The sequence below is a fragment of the Halyomorpha halys genome, unplaced genomic scaffold, assembly GCF_000696795.3.
Source record: "Halyomorpha halys isolate HHAL.00 unplaced genomic scaffold, Hhal_1.1 Scaffold1410.1, whole genome shotgun sequence".
NCBI classification, from domain to species: domain Eukaryota; kingdom Metazoa; phylum Arthropoda; class Insecta; order Hemiptera; family Pentatomidae; genus Halyomorpha; species Halyomorpha halys.
This window is the reverse complement of record NW_027115942.1, coordinates 212094-220934: the sequence shown is the minus strand read 5'-3', so window position 1 is coordinate 220934 and position 8841 is coordinate 212094. Positions and strand designations below refer to the sequence as shown.

Sequence of the window (8841 nt, the reverse complement as noted above, 5' to 3'; positions counted from 1 at the left end):
ATATATTCCCTGATGAATGGAAGTAATTATATTAGTCGTTTCTTCTATTTTTTTTTTCTATTTAGTATTTGATTTTGGTATTATTTTATTCATTAATGTTCCTATTTTTATTTAATATGTAAAACTGAATAACTACAACCTCAATACTTTTTTCTCTTGAGCACTACCGTCTGCATTATTTAAATGAACGTTCAAGAAAATAAAAATTACTTTGTAAGTCAGAGCACCATTACACATTGATGACCATGTATGTATAGAGAACTTCTTCAACTCTATCTCCCCCGGAAGCTACTTGACAATTCACCCCAAATTAATTGAGTCTTCTCATCGTTTTCCTTTTTTTTTTTTCTCTCCGACATCCCCTCGAGGTGAAATACAACCCTCAACCCCCTCCCCTCCAAGAGGGTTGGCCCCGATACTCCCGCCCCTTGGTGTACAAAGGTTTACTTGCTCCAGTATCAGGAAGTATAGGCTCCCCCACCACCCCCAAAACAACCTTCTAGTCCCCACCCTTAGCCACCTCCAGTAACCACCCGGAGACATCAGGTTAACTACCTTCCAGATACCTTCTGTCACCCTTGAGGTGCATTACGATTTCTGTTCTCCGTGCGTTGAGGTTCTCCGAGCTCACCTAAGCTGTTATTAGTTTTTGAACGTGTTGATATCGTTTATATTTTATTTAGTTTCGGCTGTGTTGGGTGTCAAATCATCTGTGAGATTTTGAAACTACCTGTTGTAGTAGCTGTGCCAGCGAACCCTGTTGGAAGGTAAGTAGATCCTTTCCTTTTGTATTTTTTTTTCTCTATCCTATATTATTTAATGAGGCATATATTTCAAAAATATTTACATTATTTTATGTATATAGTAGTGAACTATATGTTACTATTTACCTAAATATATCGTTGATTTGCTTTGTTTAATAGTGGTACATCTGTCAAAAAGCTATATTAAATTTCCTTGAACCGTACCATAGTCTTGGGTTCCAATAGAAAAAGTCTAAGTCTACATTGCTATCTTTGGAATACGTTCAATTCTAAATAAAATCTAAACTTAATTGTTTGATTTTCCACTATGAAAGCAAATCAATTATATTTAATTTAAACCAAACATTATTTAGATTATAATTTTATTTCAAACTCCACTTGGATTTTTTATATTTTATAAATCTTTTTATATTACATCATAAAACGGAATGGAATAATTAAAAAAAAAAGACTTTATATCATGAGTATAAATAGTTGTGGTATCATATTCGTTGTTATTGAATAAAAATAGTGACTCTTAACAATTTTCGGTAGAATATGTTTTATACTTTACCTAGACTCGTTAAATTATTTTTGGATGAAGGACCAACGATATGTTTATATTTTTGAGAATCTGGTTCATTTCTCATTGTGTTTAATTAATTATTAGTCATGCCTATTCCAGTATGTAATTCGGAAATATCCAATGTTTTTTTTATTCTCTCTTTTTACTGAACGTATACTATATATCAATATAAAATTTCTTATAACTTGTTTTTTATGCTTTGGTCATGTACAATAAAGCGATTATTATTATTTTAACGTTGTGTATCTAGGATTTTTTTTTCAAAACAGTCTTCTTATCCAGTGATTTCTGACGTGTTTAAACACCTTATAATATCCTTCCGAATATTATTAATCAAATTCAAAAATTGTAATTTTATGTAATGAAATTGAAAAGTGATTTTGAACAGCTTGCACATATTAATTCTGACAAAACATTTTATAATAATATACCAAATCATTAATTATTTTATTATTGAATATTAATGAAGTAGAGTAATATTTTCCTAATTAAAAAATGCCTATATTTTTAATTTAGTAAATACAGGTAATGGAGTTTTTTAGTTTCCTCTGTAAATTATTTTAATTTTTATGTTAATATTTACGACTTGAAAATGATCAGTTTATATTTTTTTAATGGTGTATAGCTTAGATTTATTGAATAAGACTCATATTTTGTCTAAAATTATTGATTCTTCATCGTTGTTTTTTTTTTTTTGGATTTATTAGTTTCTTAACAGTGTAACAAATAATGCTAATAATAATCTGTCTGTGAGATGAATTATTTCTGATGAACAAAACAAGTTACAATTCTAGTAGTATAGTTCAAGTAACAAATTTTACAAGTAAAACAAGTTTTTTTATTTTATTTTGAATGCCTACATTTTGGCCTTGCTATCTTCAGTACTAGAAGAGTATTTCCAATTACGTGTTTTGGAATATAATATAATTTTCTTCTTTTCAATTAACTATCTCTTCTTATAAAATATAATATTTATAGTATTTTCTTTAACTTATTGTCTGTAAGCTGAAATCGGTAAGTATTTTGTGAAGCTTAATTTTTATAACTATCTTAATTTTTTCTTCTTTTATATTTTTGAAGACAAGTTTATTTTTCGTCAAAGTATTAAATTCTTGTTTTGTTTTATATTATTCTAATTCGTTGTTGATCCAAAATGAATTCTACCGGAACATTGCTATTAAAAAAAATAGGAATGTATAATATACTTAGTAATTAGTAACTTATTCAACTTTTAGTAATTGGTGAATAGTTATTAGTAATTCGCTTATTACTAATTTGAAATTTAAAAAATCGTATTTATTATATTCTTATTTTGACGAAATTCTTGTCAATTTCTGCTACATCCATATATTATAGACGGACACAGTACATTGTGTTATACTTACACCTCTGCTGAAAAATTACTTACGGCTAAAAATGAAATGAAAGCTTTAAACCTAAGACAGATATCATCCTCATTTGTTTTCCAGTCAAAAATGAAAATGAAACAGAAAACAAAATTTATTGTGCTGCAAAACATGACACCCTTTCAAAAAACTACAATCGTTCTTATCCAAAATTCTAATTCTAGTAACAGACGCTCACTTGAACATGAATAACAGAATTTTATTTAATTAATCCAATCTTCGTCAAGCATATGCCTTCTCTTTATTTCTGTGTCTATATTAAAATTCAAGGACTTGCCGACTTACTGATTAATTTTACGACTTTGGTTGATATGCCCCAATGGGCATCAATGATGACAGTACAAGGTTCATAAGGAGCTGTATGATATATCTCATTTAGAGTAGTTGAGGTCTTCAATCAAAATTGAAAAGATATATATGTGACTGGCATTTTCCGAACTTTTTACTCGAAATACCGTAATGTTGGTACACTACTCGAAGTAGAAATGTAGAGAAAAGAAAATATTAGTACAAGGACATTAAGGAATTATTAATAGAATATTTTTGGATATTATGTTCCATTAAGAATTCCACTGAAAGGAATAAAAAAAAAATCCTTTAGATTATTATTAGATCGGCCTTTGAGGTTGTTAGCAAGATATTAACAAACGGATCCCTAAAAAGTCAATAAACTTAGATCCGAAAAACGACCAAGCGATAGATCGAAACGTAGGTGGGAGTATTGCGTCAAAGCTGATTGTGAATTTGGACGGTCGTCACAGGACTAGATGTATGTAGATTAGATAGTGATTAGCAATACCTTACTATAGTGCGATATAGTAGTACTTCATTTTTTTTGTTTTCATTCAGCTCAATTATTTTTTTTTTTTTTTACTAGTTTTGTTCTTAGACCTTACCGATGTCGTTAGCTATTATGACATTCGTTCGAAATGTTTTGATATTACAAAACGAGTACATCATTCGTTTGAGACTCCTACTACATTGCAGAATGATTGACAGGAACACAATGAAAACTGCATTAGAACGAGTCTCAAAACCAGACCACCCGGTTTTCTCTTTGTCACCTCGAGGGGCTATTCCGCAAAATCACCTGTTACCGCGGAAATACAAGCGAACCCTACGTTGCACCACCCCCGGGAGTATGCAAATTTATTCCAACCGCCGGTGGGGGCGGTTGCAGCGGCGTTGCACCCGGTAGTGTCTCCCCCTTTCTCACACCCACCGCAAAATCCCCACCCCAGTACAGAGGTAGAAAAAACCAGAATACCCACCGAACGAGTAGGCGGAGGATAGGATGGCGATATTCGTTATTTCGTTGCTTTTTTTTCTTTCGTAGTCAGTGCTCCTCTTGACTCTCTTCGGTCGTCCTAGAAAAAACAAACTTGCCCTTGCTCTTCCGACTCCCCCAACCTGCTCTTGGATGTAACGGTGCATCTACCACCCACCATACTTATTGTTCCGTTTTAAGACTTCCACGAATAATTTCATAACTAAAATTATATATTGCTCTATCCTCAAGAGAATCCGAATCATTCATTTTATTGTGTTATCGACATTTCTGGAGCTCCAATTTTTTTGTTTTTGGTATACTATAATTGGCATTATTGTGCCATACTATAATGGTGTTCTATATTTCTTATTATGTTCCTTTCTTCTTTATTAATTCTTCATGAACATGAACATTAAATTTCGTTTTCATTTTCTTGCTTATACCAAAATTACTTTCTCACATACGTCACGGTGTTCGTTTCTTCTTTTTATAAACGCCTCGTATTTATCCATAACTTCTTTCCAGTATCACTTACTCCAGTGTATTAGATTATTTGGCTACAAATTTCTTCATTGGTCCAACTATAAAATATTTTTTGTTCTTAGTGAATGTTTGTTCCATAACAATGATTATTTCATATTCGTTTAGTACAAATAACTTTGAATGAGGATATCTAGTCAGGAGGCGCTATGGATAACTAGTTTGTATAAAGTTTTTAATATGCTCAATGAAAATCGATATTATCTCTTGAGAAATCATGAATTGCTCAATATACTTCTTGATTAAATATCCAATAACCATTTATGTTGGTAAATATGTTATATTTTGAAATTGCTATGGAATGGATTTCAGCAAATTCTATCCGAACTTTGATTAGATGAGTTTATATCTTGAGCATTTCCTCATTATAAAACAGTGTTTCGGTTTTTTGTTTTGTTTAAATTATATATATATTTTTTTTTTACGCACATTACAATGACAACATCAACTTTTCGAATACATTTCTTTTTCTTAGTCGAATTAAAAAAAATCTGCTTGAGTTTCGCCCCCTATTTGTTCTTCATCTGTACATTTATTTTTTCAATTCAACCCACAAAAAGCAGCCGAATTTTTTGTATTCACGTAAAACCTACCAATTGCAATAATTAGGTAAATAAACTCACTTGTTTTATTTATTAATTAAAATTTATTAGTATTAAGTAAACTTCATTTTACTACCAAATTTGAACAGAAAATGATTTTTTTTTTTTGTTTTTTTGCTGGGAATAAGTATGATGTCATGATTCAAAACAGAAAAACATTTTGCATATAATAGTAGAACAACACCCTACTTCTTTTCTGGTTACATTGACCACTTAATGGAGAAAAGTTCTTATCCCTTTTTATTTTTTTTTAAATTTCTTATCACGAGGCTGCCTGATCGTTTCTGGCAATTTAGTCTAGTAAGGGGTTTTATAGAGGTAACCAACCTATTCTAACCATGGTATAAGGATTTTCATTTCATGGGACCGCAACGAAATAAATGCCAAACCGACCTGATTCGAACCAGTGCCTCTGGATTTCAGAGAATACTAAGCGACGCCTCCCTCAGCTACAAACGACCTTGAACGTTCTTAACTGCACTTATGAGTATCTTTATTTCCTGAAAGATCATGAGTAACGAAGGTCATGTTCTAGGATATAATAAAATAAGAAATCACATACCTCCAATATTCTTTATCCTGAATATTTCATGATTCTACTTGTCATTTATATCTCTCGGATTAGTAAATTTTTACTTTTACCTAAGACTGCTCCTGGCTTCTGTGGATTTCTAGACGTATGGTTCGGACCTCGATGACCTTTAAGACGAGAGATGGCCCTAGAAGACAGTTGGTAATAAATAATCCGTTGTGAATGGAGCTCACGCCTCCACGCCCATAGCGCACCTCTGGGGGGTACCTGGACAAATTGGCCCCCTGCGAGGGCACGTGTACAAACAGAACGTCTTGTTGACTCCTCAAGACATCCATTGAGCCGCACGAGACCCACAGCTGCTCCTAACATCTGATAATAAGACAGACAGCTGACCGCCAGTGTCAAAGGAAGCCGAAGAGATGCTATATCGACCTTATCTGCTAGATTTCAGTTGTTTATGTAGAAATTTTTAAATTTTCTAGATTTTGTTTATCAGAAACATCAAGAGAAAATATATTCATATTTTTAGTTATTGGTAAACAATCTTCTTCATGCTAATTTATGCTTAGCTAATTTTCTTGAAAGCAAAAATATGGTTTTTGAAACTAATCTTTTTTCAAAATATACGTCATATATACTTGGTATGTTTAATGAACATATTATTTGGATATTTAAAATGTTAAATAAACATGCTATGCCCTGAGTTGTGATAAGATTCTATAAGTTTTGTTATTAATTTCTGGATAAGTTATATTTTACTTCCTAACTGTCGAAACTGATGCCTTCACATTATGAAATTGAAAATTTCTTTCCATATATGCTTTTAGACAACCAGGTATGAATTTACCTGTCAAATCCGTATAATGGGCCAATCTCCTCCTATTGTTAATCCCATTTCGATGAGTATTTCAGGAATCGTCGGGTTGGTACCTTGATGCCCTATTAACAATTATATTAAAAAAATAGAAACAATTTTTTTAAGAGCAAGTAATGTGACATAAGATAGCATCTATAACTTTATCTCTAATATTAGAAAAGATACTTTAGTGAGGCGTATAAATTTTGAAAGAAATATAAATTATAAAAGTTAACTTAAATTTAATTATGTAAAAGTTTAAATTTGAAAAATAATTTTTTTATTTTATTTTTCTCAATCTTTATAAATACACGTAAATTATGAGTTTATTAATTTTTTTTACATTATATTTTACATGTTTTGAGTGAAAAACTGCATAATCTCAGTCTTTATTTTTCTTTTTTATTCTCTGAAATACAAACCATCGCTAAAAGTTTTATTAAATACCTAGTCCAAAAAGTTTGGAATTAATTTTCCTGGGAAAATATTTTAAACGCTTTCCCAGTATACAAAGATATTTTTTTTCTTCCTTCTTATTGGATGCTATCTGAAGGACATGCATCAGCTGGGCAGATGGTCTGCGACCGGTGCAGATTCCCTTCTCTAGCCATTAAAGTTTCCGCATTGTGCAGGATGTCATGGGGTGGATGTAGTAGGACGGTATCTTAGGCTTTGTCCCTTGAGGATCGTCTTTTAAAGGATGGTCAGTTGTAGTAACGTTCTATTGTCGCGGAAACTAGACGTTTATTTATTGAGGTCGGGTAGTTCCTCTTAATCTTACAAATATGTGTCTTTTTGTAATTCTATTCCAACTAACTTAGGCCGAGGAAGTAGTAAATCGTTTTTCATGTCTCACAGTTACTTTTAAAAAAAAATTAAGTTCCCTAGAAACGGTAAAGGTTTTTTAGCCGAGTTAATTCAAAGCCGTGAAGTACTCTTAAGTTCTTCTTTCTTTTTTTTTCAACTGTATTAAAATATATACAAACCAGTTTTAAAAAATATACAACCAATTTGATGTTAGTTTTACCAATGATATGATACAAACTTGTTGAGAATCTACTCAGTAATAGAACTCCAGTTTTACCAATGATATGATACAAACTTGTTGAGAATCTACTCAGTAATAGAACTCCAATATTCAAACATGAAAATAATAATTTACCTCCATAAAAAAAAAAATAACGTAATTGAAGGAAATTTTTAAATAGATTTCTTAAAATTACACTTTTATTAGTAGTACCATTCCTCCTGGCCTTGATTACTGCTTCCCGGCGTCTGATGAATTCTTTCTTAAGGAATATTCCTCCACTGTTTCAGTGCAGCTTTTTCCAAATGTCTGGGTGATAGGAGCTTGCAATGGACTACGAAAGAAAAATTTTGCATAGAGAAAATCTTTTTCCACGTCTGATCTCGCCAGAAAACAATTGCTCCTCTAATCATTCCAATTAAGGTGTACCTTGGCCTCACTATTCTGTGTTCTCGGGTTAGAAGAGGTCCAGAAGCAATGCGGCCACTGCTCAAACCACAATCTCACAACATTCTCCTCACAGTGGGAGCCGAAATGGTGACATGTCTGGCACATTGAATGACGTTATTGAGTTCAGAACTTGTGAGTTACCTTCCTCAAAGAGTATGTAGGTGAATGAGTCGATCATCTCTTTCGGTTGTGGCTCTTGGATACCTTCACCAATCACAAGAGTTCTAATGAAGACCTATAGTTTGGGTCGATACGTTGCCCATTAATAAATTGTTTAAATAAAATTATGTCTTAATTGTTTTTCTGGATTACAATATATAATAGTATAATTTTTATTTCAAGATATCTACATTCTCTTATACGATACTAAGTATAATAGAATATTGATATCTTGAATATTATTATAATTTTAATACAAAGTAATACAACCTACTGGTCGTTTCCTGGTGTCCTATAACTGAATTCGTTTAATATCCACAAAGGCCGATTCTTATTTACATACATTGGCTCAGAAATAGATTTGAATGGCGGTTCGACCCCTGTGGGAACGGGGGAACCTCCACTTCCTCGCAGGTCATAGGATATCTCAGGACCTTTGTAAAACATTCAATTTATGTATAAAGATCATTATGAGATAAGCGTTTTCCCATTAGATCCCGCGAAATTTGTTATTTATGTTATTACCAACTGTGATCGTTGTCGTTAGTGGACGCTGTTTTGGTTAGAAATTGGAATTTTATTATAAATATATACATACATACAAACTATAAAATAGAATTTTATTTTAAATTTCAAACTGAAGTTCTATGCCTATACTAAAATACCT

The 8841-nt window shown here is 31.9% G+C and overlaps 1 protein-coding gene across 1 annotated transcript in view; it reads left to right on the top strand.

The window, feature by feature from the left end:
* Positions 1–694: 694 nt before the first annotated feature.
* The window catches only part of klu (klumpfuss), a 61064-nt gene continuing 52917 nt past the window's right edge, over positions 695–8841 (top strand). Inside the window, exon 1 of the mRNA XM_014434678.2 lies at positions 695–767. The gene's annotated coding sequence lies outside the window, so the exon portion shown is untranslated. The remainder of the gene's footprint in view (positions 768–8841) is intronic.